The sequence below is a fragment of the Cryptotermes secundus genome, unplaced genomic scaffold (assembly GCF_002891405.2).
Source record: "Cryptotermes secundus unplaced genomic scaffold, Csec_1.0 scaffold186, whole genome shotgun sequence".
Classification (NCBI taxonomy): Eukaryota; Metazoa; Arthropoda; class Insecta; order Blattodea; family Kalotermitidae; genus Cryptotermes; species Cryptotermes secundus.
Genome location: NW_019727393.1, coordinates 779,437 through 792,786, shown reverse-complemented (window position 1 = coordinate 792,786; position 13,350 = coordinate 779,437). Strand labels below are relative to the sequence as shown.

Sequence of the window (13,350 nt, the reverse complement as noted above, 5' to 3'; positions counted from 1 at the left end):
CCTCTTCTCTCCCGTTCGCGCTACAAGCTGTGCCCATCTCATCCTCTTTGTCTTGGTCATTCTAATTATACTGGGAGAAAGGTACAAGTTATGATGATCCTGACTATGCAGTTTTCTCCAAACGGTCACTTTATCTCTCTTCGATCCAAATATTCTCTTCAGCACCCTGTTCTCTAACACCCTCAGTTTATGTTCCTCCCTTAATGTCAGAGACCAAGTTTCCCATCCATACACAACCACTGGCAAAATTATAGTTTTGTGTATTCTAATTTTTACGTTTTTATACAGCAGATGAGAAGACAAAATGAAACTGTATTGTAGCAAGCGTTACGCGAATTTAGTCTCATCTTAATTTCCTTCTGAATCAAATCATGATTTTTTTTACTCTCGTTCCAAAATAAATGAACTGTGCCATCTTTGCAAAAGATCTATTGTCTAGCTTTTAGTTATGATTTTACTCTGCATTCTGGTCTCGAGACAGCAACACATGTTTAGTTTTCTATGAGTATATCAGCCGCCTTACTAAAGTCAGTTACAGTTTCTGTGTTTCTCTTTATGCTATCCTTGTTATCATCAGCATATACTGGCAGATGTCTCCCATTCATTTTCAGTCCCACTTGGTTTTTCTAGATCTTCCTAATGGCATAATCCTTCTAGCCGGACTATGACTCTGGGGTCGACTTAGCCTCTAACAGAAATGAGTACCTGGAATATTCTTGGGGTTAAAGGGCGGCCGGCGAGTAGGGCTGACAACCTTGCTGCCATCTGTGAGCCGATTGTCTAGATAATGTGAGAACCTCAACATCTCACAACCCTATGGGCCTCCAAGGAATGTTACAGGGATAGCTTTACTTACTTACTTTTACTTCGTAATGGCATATTGTAAAGCAAAGTTGAAGCAGGTCACGGTAGCCGAGCGGTCTAAGGCATGTACTGTCTTCGTTCGCTTGGAAACCGGGATCATGGGTTCGAATCCCACTCAGGGCATGGATGTTTACTTTGTGTGTTTGCGTTTTTCTGTGTTTGTGTACAGGTATAGGCTTTGTGAGAGCTGATCACCCGCCCAAGGAGTCCTACCGAATGTGTAAGATCTAGAAAAACCGAAGTGAACGGAGGAGTTCATGGAGGTAGGCCTAGGCCCACTGAGGCTGTACTGCAAGGAAAAAAAAGAAAAGTTGAAAAGGAGTGGCTTTAAAGCATATCCTTGCTTTAGATAACTTTTTATGGGAAACGTATCAGAAAATATTTACCTACACTGACATTACTATAGGTTCCATTTAAACACATTTTCATCATCCCACCCAGCATCATTGATAAACTAAACTCTATAAGAGTATTGGAAAATATATCCCACATAACTGAATCATAGGTTTTCTTGAAGTTTATGAATAGTTGATGCATTGCCCCCCCCCATTGAATCCAGATTTCTTCTGCAGTATATAACGAATGCAAAATATTTGATGGGTAGTTGATCCGTTACGTGTAAACCCACCCTATTGTTCAAGTATAATTCCGCCTATATATGAACTTAAAATGAGTGATGGATATTGAATAAAAATTTATATTACAGCAGTCAGCTTCATCGTCATTCTTGTAAATTGGTACGATAATGAACTCCTTCCACTGATGAGGCAATTCTTCCTTATTCCAAATATAATTAGCGATTTAATGGATTTCATATTATGTTTCACCTCCTGCTTGAATCAGTTCTGCCGGAATTTGATCACTATCTAGCAATTTATACTTTCTCATATTTGCAATAGCAATTTCAACATCAAAGGAACTTTTGACAACAAGATTTTTGGCTGTGTGCAAAGTTTACTACTCTCATCCCATTATCATTTACTAATTTCGTGCAAATTCTAATTTCCAATTGTTGGTTTGAAAATGTCTTCCAACCCTACTTTGGCATTGAAATTTCCTAACAATATTTTCATATATTTTAGAGATTTTGTCGAACATATGAGTATATTTTAGTTCTTCGAAAAGCCTGTCCTTCATAGCATTGATTTTATTTTCCGTTGGGGCATGAACATTCAGAATGATGGTATCACACCAGCTACCTTCTAGTATTATGTATGACATCCTATCACTAATGAACCCTACCCTCTTAACTACTGATAAGATTTTGTTATGTACGAAAAAGCTGTACGTAATTGATAATTCACATTCCCCAGTCCATTGAAAAATGTATATTCACCTGCTGGTTCGGTGCCACCTCCGTTCCATCTGGCTTACTCTATCCCCACTAAATCTAATATATTGTATATTTTATATTTCTTTCGAAACTCTTATGAGAGAACCTATTCTTTATAGACTTCTTATATTGCACGTACCAAACTTTTACCTTAGGTCGTGCGTTGCTAAAGATAGACTGCTTAATATTTGGTCATATAATGCACTTACAGAATCTAAGTATCGTACTTTATGAAAAATAAATATTAGTGATAAGAAGAGGGACAACAGAAATTCCTTTCCTCAGAGAAGACACAGAATAACACAATTATAAAATTAACGTAGATATTAGAAATAACGCTTTGTCTCCGGGAAGAAGACCAGTCTGAATACAGGTTAAGTTGACTCGAGAGCCTGTAGGCTTGCTGTGAAGGAGAGAAAAATCTCTTCCACCTCCACGGAACCAAAAGCCAATGCTTTGTCCATCTATCCCATAGACTGTTCGCAATAGCCAAGTATATAACTCGGCTGATTTTATCAACACAATTAATGTAATGAAGGGCATTTTCAAAATAAACGGCTAGATTACTTATGTATACAAAACACAATGCTTTAAGTAATGTAGGAGTTTAAACATAAACGTAGAAATTTTCAGGTATCTCGGAAAGAAGTTATAACAGTTTCAGTCCTTGAAGCCGGTATATTCTAGAAGCCCTGGTTGCTTATTTCTACACAAATGGATGAAGAAGGGCGGAAGGAAATGTTTCAAATATTCAGCATACTTAACACTGTAGCTAACCGGGTACAGGTTCAAAATATATAAATCTCAAATATAAAGCAGCAATGCTGTACCCTGCTCCTGTTCAGGGGCCACAAAACTACCTGCGTGTTGCTTCATCCTTTCCCGTGTAATTGTGACTGAAACAATTGCACTCATCACTGGCTCTTCCGTTAATTCGGGAAGTTCACTGCCATATTCGAATGACTGTTGTAGCTTGCAGGGTTCGGCGTCCGTTCACACAATGCACTTGCAGCGTCAGCGAGAAAACTAATCACATAACGAGGCGATACTGTAATTCATTCCAAACTCGTTGTAATTGTAGTGAATTTCAAATATTATTTGACTTGAAAGTTGCCTCTAGAGAAGAAGCCTATAAAGCGGCTAGCGACTTTACTGCTTCCATAACTTCGACATATAGACTGTCGACAAGAAATATTGTACTCGGGGACCTTATTCATGATTTACCTGCTCTGAAGAGTCTACTAAATCCTGTGGAATTTAATAAAACTGTGGTCACTATCCCAATATCCATCATATAAAACGGCAATTAATTGGGTCGCCAAACCCATCAGATAAATGACTAGTAGACAGGCACTCGAACCTTGGGAAACAAAAGTTGGGAACTATGAAGTCACATCTCAAGTTCTGTTGCCTGTTGCGAAAAGGGTTACGAAATGGGATGACCAAAAAACACCAACCACTATTGTTGGACTTGAGGAACAACATATCACACTGACGAGAAAGTCAAAGCGAATGCAGGCTGCTTAGAAAACCAGTTCACATCTCATGACCTGTGTGATGATAACAATAAGTGGCGGATTGAGACTAGAGTCCAGGCTCTATTGGCATGTGTAGACGCCACCCTGCTGGGAAAAGTAAGGCCTTGTGACACACATAAAATAGAAAATTCATTTCATTTGAGAAAGGCTCATTATATTCCAAACGAATGCCTCAGGCACCTTCCAAGAAGACCACTGGTGCATCTGACACATTTAATTACATCCTGCCTTCGGATTTCCGATTTACCAAAGCCTTGGAAGGAAGCAAAATTTATAACGTTACCGAAACCCTGTAAGGACCCAAAATTCCTTTAAAATTTGCGTCCAATTAGCTTCTTGTCCACAACAAGCAAGGTATTCGAGAAAGTTGTTCTGAAAATATTTCAAGGGCACTTTAAAAAAAAGAGGCCCGTTTATTGTAAGCCAATTTGGTTTCCCTGCCCGTCACAAAACGGCACTTCAATGTATCAGGCTTACGGACCACGTCACCTTATATTTCAAGAATAACACGTCTACGCCTGCTGTATTCTTGTATATTGGAAAAGCCTTTGATACAACATGGCACCTTGGCTTGATGTAGAAAATATTGGCATTAAAATTTTCGATTACTCTGCTGAAGCTTATTAGCCTTATTCTTCTCAGAGATAAATCAAGATTTTCGGTCGAAGGAGAAACATCTACGCCATAGAATATATTAGTAAGGGTGCCGCAAGGCGCTGTCTTGTACCCCACGCTGTACTGTATATATATGTAAATGACAATCCCAAAAACCTGGTGTCTATCTGGGTCTCCTGTCAGATGACACCTCTATACATGTCACAGACCGCAGAGGATCGTGTATTCAGAAAGTTGCAGCGAGGTCTCAGTGTTATTGAGAAGTGGTGTGAGCCCTGGAACATAAAATTCAAACAAGATAAGACTCGGGCCATCTACTTTTCTCATAAACTTAGGCCCACTGAGGTTCATATTACATTGAAAAGACAGATTATCCCCTTCGTCAATCATGTAAAATAGGAGCATCTCACTGTCATTTTTTTTTAAAAAAGAATTAAATGGAGACTGCGCATAGAAAGGACTGAAGCCAAGGCCTTCAGGACGTTTATTGTAATCCTCTCCCTATTCAAAAGTGAGCGTTTAAGCGCCAGCATTATATTAACTCTCCATAAAGTACTGATCAAATCAGTAATGATTTATGTTTTTTGCGCCTGTGAATTAGCGGCAGGCACCAACCCCTTAAAATAGCAGCCCTTCGCACCATCGGGAAGTTTCCAAAGTGAACATCGGTCCACGATTTGCGCACAGCTTTCAACCTTCCTTACGATTACATAAGACATTTGTGCAGGCGACAAGAAGTCATACAAAATCATGAGAAAGTACATGTTCGCAGCATAGGACAAGGTAAAGTTAGAAACAGAAAACATAAAGGTTTATACTTGTCGGCAGTCAACTTTACCACCTTCAAATGACTAAGCTGTCGTTATAGCATAAAACATGCACGTAAGCTGGCATGACATAGGCCGCGCCATAGCTCAAGCGGTTAGTCGCTGGCTTCCCACCGCGGCGGCACGGGTTCGAACCTGGTCCGGTCAAGTGAGATTTGTGGTGGACAAAGTGGCGCTGAGGCAGGTGTTCTCCGAGTAACCGACTAACCGCTTGAGCTATGGCGAGGCCCAAATTATTAGTAAGTCATGTTAATTTTCATATAGAATAAGCAGATCTCACAGATCATGCATGTAAGAAGAACTCAACTGGACAGCCTTGCGTTCATTTGTGTCCATTCTAGTGAGAACGAGCCAGTTTTTGTTCGGAAATTATTTCGGATGGACGAGTTCATATTTGGATGAAAAACCAAGCCGATAGCTTGCTCTTCATTTGAGAAGGGCGTAAGAGCGAAATTTCTTAATGCAAGCAACACCTGTCTTCCATCTGCTTCTTTCTTTACCCACTAAATTACCCTAGTTTCCACACACTATACTTTCATTCAGTTGTTATGGTTACGTGTTACAGCAACGTCACCATGACTGATGATTCCTTGACGTGTCGATGCTATCATGCCCCACACAAAAGGACTCTGTTTCACACTGAAGATCTTGATATCGAAATGTCTTATGCTGGTAATGTGAACTTCAGCAATGATTGCAACACAAACTTTGACCTTTACATATATCACACTACCAGTCAATAAATATAGCTGGCTACACGTAGTACCAATTTAATTGAGAATGCATTAATAATTTAAAGCAGGGGTACACATTCACTGGCGGACTGTAACACAGATTTATGCATATCTCGCTAAAAGAATGCACGATGGAATCGTGACGTAAATATAGCTAATATATCGACATATTGTTAAATTTAAGATTTCTGGACACAATAGTAATGAATTAAAACAGAAAAGACGAATAAATTAAATTAAGAGAAGATTAAATACACATATATGTATTGTCACGTGTTGGGTACGTCACGCGAAAAATAACCTCACGTGGGTCACGGATTTAGCGAATCTTTATTGTGCTTCACTTCTACTCTCACACGATTTACAATTATTATCACTTGCAGTATCATAATTACTGCTTCCACTATATTTGTGCATTTCATCTTCCTGTGCGTCTAATTTTGTAGCAATTTTTTCTTTCATGTCCAATCTCTCGGTTTACGGTTCTTACGATAACATTATGTCAACTAAGTCATATGTAATGAAATGATCATATCTAACCAAAATACGCAATTCAGACTTCCTGGTACGTGAAAATTTGACAGAGAAATTATATAATGAAGATAATGTTCACTGCTACAAAGGCGATATACTTGCGAGATATAGACTGTAAATATGTACGTACATCTATCTAAGTGAACCTCCTGGAAGGTACAAGTAATCATTTATATGAAATTCACGTTTCTCCGTACAGATAATTTGTATCAATTTTAGGCACCGCAGTCTTCGTACAATCGTGATACGTCGCTATAAAATGGATTTCATTGTATTCTGTGACAGGAAGAAGATGCGTTCAGTAAATAAATTCCGAGAAATATAACATGTTATTTCCTGTATCATTAGAATATCGTAACATGACAGAAACGTGTAAAAATTTTATATGATTATGAAGAAATTGTCTTTGCTCTAAGATACACTATGTATTGACACCATAATTTGGACTTCTAAGTTCTTCTGTAGAAAGGAAACCAGTTCCCATTTTCATTGTGTCTGCACAAAGTTTGCGTTTAGCTAAACAAAATACAGTTGTGTAGGTTCTTATATGCTATGCTGATAGTAAGGAAAAAAACAAGTTCTTGTAAATCTAGTGTAGAACTGCAATCGGACTCTTTCGCAATATAACAATAACGAGCAAGTAAAACTGATAAATTTGAATAATTTCCACAACAATATCAACTTACTTACAGAAAGAAGGGCTTCAACAAAATTAATCGAGTAAACCGAAGAATTACTGCACATTTTCGTGACACTATTAAACCACTGATTGAATTATTCGACTGAAAGAATATTCGCTCATATTTTAGACGAAACTACTCAAATAATAGACATAATTATTCAAGGAACCCATGAATAAGGTGAATATTTATAAAGCAGAATGAAATTCGACTGAATGGTGAACTTTTCATAAAGGATATTGTGTAATAGTGCAGTGAATACAAAACAGATTCAGAGGAAATTATTGGGTGATTTATGTGATTTCATGAATAAAGATCAACATGTGTTCCTAGATGATGTTATAACAATCGATTTAATTTTATTGAACGGGTCGACGTTAACACATTATCGAGTTGCGTGATTAGGTCCACGGAAAACATTCTCATATATCATTAAGCACAAATTTTCTATTGGTGTCTTTGTTTTTCTGCACAATTTTCCAGTTAAACAGAAGCAAAATAATCTGGACAAGGTAAAGAAGTAACCATTATATAAATATTTGAGGAATTATAAGACAAAATGTATATGATACTCTTAACTCTCACATGCGTCACAGTGGCCCGAGCAGATGTATCCACTGATGTACAGGAATGGCATATAGTGCGCTGCTTGAGGTCTATCAGCCAGCGGTCCTTTTCTACGGGAGAAACTCTGGCAATGTCTCTGCATGAAGAAGCTCTTCATGCTTCTGGAAGGAGGTCTGAAAACTTCACCCATTTGGGCCGCGTATCTAGCGATGTTGTCGGCTATATTTTTGAAGAAATGCATCAGTCGGAATCGAGAAATGTTGTAATCTCGAATATCTTCACAGACGTCGACCCTACTGAGTGGAATTCAAACCACAAACCTCAAAGTTATCTGTTGCTTACACCAAGCTCTTGTAATCACGAGTCCGACATTGTGCAGAGCGTCAAGTCTCAGCTGAAACGACTCAACTCTTATCCCGAATGGAACCCACGGGCTCGGTTTGTTGTTACTGTGATGAACATCTCTTTCAAGTACAATGCTGAGAAATTGTCACAGAGGATTCTAGTAGAACTATGGAAACGAAAAATTCTCAATGCCATTGTTCTGACCCCTCTAACAAACACCTCACAATCTCAAGTTGCTACGGGCACCAGAAGGAGACCTGATGGCCTTGTAATGGAGGTTCCAGCACTCGGAATATATACATGGTTCCCATATCAGGGTCCAAATCGGTGTTCTGTGGTGGGTGAAGCTGTTCTTCTTGATATGTGGATAATGGAAGGAGAAGGAAATTTTGTTAGAAATTCGATCTTTTTTCCAAAAAAGTCATACGACACTTTTCATGGGTGTGAATTGAGAGTAGCCGCTAAAGTAACAGATTTTAGACTGGAAAATACAACACAAAATTCTGCAAACAACACAGAACATATATTCGACGAACATTTTGAAATTAAATTTTTAAAACTTATATCAAGAACTATGAATTTTACGCCGATATTCCTACCACAAATAAAAAATTTCCGAAAAGTGCAAGAAGAGTCCGGAAAGTATATTGGGTACACAGGTCTATTGATGAACGACAAAGCTGACATAGCTGTGGGAGGTATCATTAGGACAGTGATATCGACAAACTTAACGGATGTAACCAGAAGTTACTGGAAAGTAAGATGGCAGTGGTTCGTGCCCTGTCCTGTGAAATTTCCAGGATGGCAAAGTATATTTAGAATTTTCTCTCTATCAGGATGGTTATGCATTTTTTTGGCGGCAATGCTTGCGCACATTGTCATCGTTTTCTTAGCGAGGTTCCAGATCCAAGAGAACGAATCTTTCAAACGTTTCGTGGATGCAGTCCTAGACGTCTGGGCGCTCATCTTGGGAGTGTCTATATTGTCTTTGCCGCGTACAAACCCTCTACGTCTGTTCTTGTCAGCCTGGATGTGCTACAGCTTGGCAATCAATACAGTGTTCCAGGCTTACCTCACTACATATCTGGTGGATCCCGGGTTCGAGAAATCAATTACAAGCATAGAAGGAGTTTTTACTTCTGGAACTAAATACGGATTTTCTTCCACCTATTTTGACCGTAATTTTAAGGATAAAGCCAACTCCAAAGATGTGGAAATTCTCGGAAATCGGATAGACTGTGATGATATGGTGACCTGTTTACTTTGGACTGCGAAGTACAGAAACATTTCGTCCATCTCCAACCCAGTATTTGTGGAATATTTGTATTACGGTTCTAAATATTCTGATAAGTTTAGGGGCTATCGGCCTTGTGAGTTGAAAGAGATGCCAGTTCTAGTTACAGACTTACTTATGGCCGTGCAGAAAGGAAGCATTTTTTTGGACCGCGTGAATGAAATCATTTATCGACTTGTAGAAAGTGGCATTTCAACTTACTTGGTGAAGATCAGCTCAGAAGGGAGAAAATACCTCAATGCAATTTCTAGTGCTTCTAAGACAGTAGCCGATGAATATCATGCTTTAACTATGAACAATATGCAGCCTGCATTCTACCTGCTTTTCCTCGGACACTGTCTGGGTCTCATATCCTTCCTAATGGAGATGCTGTTCTTTAAAATGCACCTTTAAAGCCCACAGCTTCAGATTTGCCTAATTATGAGCAACTGTAATATATTTTGTTCCTTATCTTCTGAATTTACAGCGTAATTTATATTATTTACTTCGCTTGAAGATTAAAATATTGTACATTCTTTCATTCTTCTTTGTTCCTGTTAGATGCTTCCGCAGTATGTCTGCATTAGAACATTAACATTACTTATATTTGTTTTCATTCACACTCCTCCCAACCATAACTTATGATCATTCAAATATATCTTATTTTAATTGATATAATCAGTCCATGTAATACATTGTCTTTAAACCCCCAAAATATAAAGAATCTCGTATAAATCCTACCCGAAGTTCTTATGACTATATTAATATAAGTTTTACTTAAACAATCACATTACAGTAGTGAAAAAAGGAGTCTGCCACATGAAGGGTAGGAGTCGAGCTTTATGTCTTCATATTCCTACAGTTGACTCTGACGTCCTTCCAAGATCACCTGAGTATATCCACCGTACAGCGAAATATCTTGGTTCGAAAGCACAGGGAAATTTTCCGCTCTGCGCCTCACAATACTGGCACAGAAATTTGTCGCTACTAAAGACGTAACACTTTCCAAATCAGTGACAGTTTCAAAATGATAATCCTAAAAAGCCTATAATAAATTATGACACAAATTGATGTCAGATGAGTTTGGTGGCCAAGACCGCCACATTATATAGCGACCAAGTTAGTAGTAATCGGTTATAAATTCTGTCTTTAAAATGCCCAAAACACTATTAAGAGCTTGTGACTGTGCTCCAACGTGTAGAAAGGGAATATATTTATTGGAACCCTCAGTCCATTCCTTTGGAAAGTAGAATAAATCTGTGTTTCAAATGTTTTCGTAATGACTGAGACACAGTATACACAAAATATAGTAAGAACGACTCTCATAGAGGAAGAATCATATAATAACCGAGTCTGAAATATGAAGTATAAGATGATAAATTTTAACAAATTTTAATATATAAATTTTATTATAGTATATGACGAATATACATTTTAAATCATTTTATAAACGACACATGATGACAAGCAGTGCAATAGTTTAATGTAAATAACACTCCTGACGATGGAAAAGTGATGCCGAAACATGTAGTGAAGTGACATGTGAGATTATGGGCACTAGAAGGCGGTCAACACATACACATCATGGACGAGAATCAGTGCAAGAGGACACTAAAATAGAACATCATTAAGAGACCTGTATAGAGGAATACATTACTATGAATGAGGGCTCCAACCTGGAAGTACAGTAACTTAGAGATTGGTGATCTGCTTGCAAATCCCCACAACATTCTGAATAGAACTATTTCTCTCAGTTATTGAATGTATATAGGGTCAGTGATGATAGGCAGACAGAAGTAGATACAGCTGAGCCATTAGTAACTGATCCTAGCCCTTCTGAAGATGAAAATGCTATTGCAAAATTTAAAAGGTAGAAATCGCCAGGTAATGATCAAATTCCGTCAGAACTTGTTCAAGCAGGAGGTGAAATATTATGTTCTAAGATCCACCACCTAATTCCTTTTATTTGGCAAGAGGAAAGTTTCCAGATAAGTGGAAGGAGTCTCTTATTGTAAAACTGACTGTAGCCATTATCGAGGGACATCACTGCTATCAACTTCATACAAAATTTTTTCAAATATGGTTCTCTCAAGGTTAAGTCCATAAATAGATGATATAATTGATGATCGTCAGTGTGGGTTTCGATGTAACAGATCAACAACGTAACAAAACTTTTGCACTCTTTAGATATTAGAGAAAAAATGGGAGTACAGTGAGACAGTACATCAGGTATTTGTTGACTCTGTCCAACACGACCAAGCGATTAAAAAATATATACGTTGTTGTCTCGTCACCAAAATACAGGGCAAAATCATGAAGTAACGATAGGAAACAAATGTTTTGAAAATGTTGCACACTTCAGATATTTGGAAACGACAGTAACAAATCAAAACGTGACTGAAGAGAAAATTAAGAGGACATTGAACTTGGGTAATGCTTGCTATCATTCGGCCCAGAGCCCTTTGTCTTCTCGTCTGCTGTCCAAAAACATAAAAAGTAGAGTATACGTGAACAAAACTCTAATTCTTCCTGTGATTCTGTATGGGTGCGAAACATGGTCTCTGCCATTAAGGGAGGAAAATATACAGAATGATCAAGTCTAGAGGGATGAGATACGCATAGCATGAAGCACGAATGGAAGAGAGAAGAAATTCATGCAGGATATTGGTGGGAAAGCCAGAAGGAAGGAGATCACTTGGAAGAGCAAGGAATACTTGGATGGACGATATAAAGATGGATGTGAAAGAGGTAGGATGGGATGGTATGAATTGGATTGATCTGGCTCAGGATAGGGGCCTCTGGAGGGCACTTGTGAACACGGTAATGAACCTTCGTATTCCATAATATTCTGTGAAGGGTTCAGCTCCATGAGTGGATGAGTGAGTGATTTATACACAAATAATGTAGGATTCTCATATTTCTCCATGAACAAAGCCAACAATCTAATTTCACATCTTGCTGTGTGTGAGTCTGGAACTTCTTTCCACGTCCAAGGGGATGAATATTTGTTGAGTTTGAGAATATTTGAATCCAACGGAAATGAAGTAGTAACAAGTTATGATGAGATGCAACTGCGTTTCCAGTTTGCGCACGTCAACGAATATTATTGATGATAAAAAACTCAAGGACGATGCAGTGGGCGGGGCTTATAGCACGCACCGAGGAGAAGCAGTAGATGCCTCCTGAATGTCATGAATTGTTTGATGAAGTTGCCGGAGGTTTACGTCATTCCTAACTACGAATCATCGACAATGGCTGAGGTTCTGGTGACCATATTTTCGGCCGTTTCGGAGTCCTGAGGGAACTTCACAGTAACCAAGGACGGAACGCCGAGTAAAAATTTCCTGAGGAAGATTTACTGCTTCTCCGAATCTGCAAGACAAGCACAACTCATTTGACTTCAGAGTCGGGAGGAACTGTGGAACACTATGAGTACAAAGGAGAAGCACCTGAGGAAGGCCGTTTAGACTTACCTGAGATACTGAGACGTACACAGTACTAATCAAATATTTCTCTTGACGAAATTTCATATCCTTTGCGGGTTGTGGCAATCGTGATCACGTGGAAATAAAATATTCTTACCTGAGATTCTCAGAAGGTCTCATGCAAGTGGGTGTAAGTCTCCATTCTGGGAATCTGTGAGAGGCTCTGTATGCTGACAGTACTCTTTTCGAGAGTAAGTGAACGTGGCGAAAATAAATATTGTGATCTTTAATATTTTATTTAAGCATCCTGTTGCACCAATATATCAATTATTTCAAATAATATATATTTCATTGTATAATTCAATGAGAGTTTACATATTTCGGCCATACATGGCCATTATCAGATGTCTACCGCTATGCTGGGGGGCACGCGGTGGCGTAGTTGACTGAGGCACTATGGTAGAAGCAGTAAGGTCGCGGGATCGAATCCCGATGAGGTCACTGAATTTTTTCAATTCACCTAATAACTCCAGCCGCAATATGGCCCTGGGGTCGATTCAACGTCCAACAGAAATGAGTACCATGAATATTCTTGCAATGTTCTTGGGGGTAAAA

At 38.6% G+C, this 13,350-nt stretch overlaps 1 protein-coding gene across 1 annotated transcript in view; it reads left to right on the top strand.

The window, feature by feature from the left end:
* LOC117282325 overlaps nucleotides 1–13,350 on the top strand; it is a 151,076-nt gene that overhangs the window by 107,520 nt on the left and 30,206 nt on the right. The window lies entirely within an intron of this gene.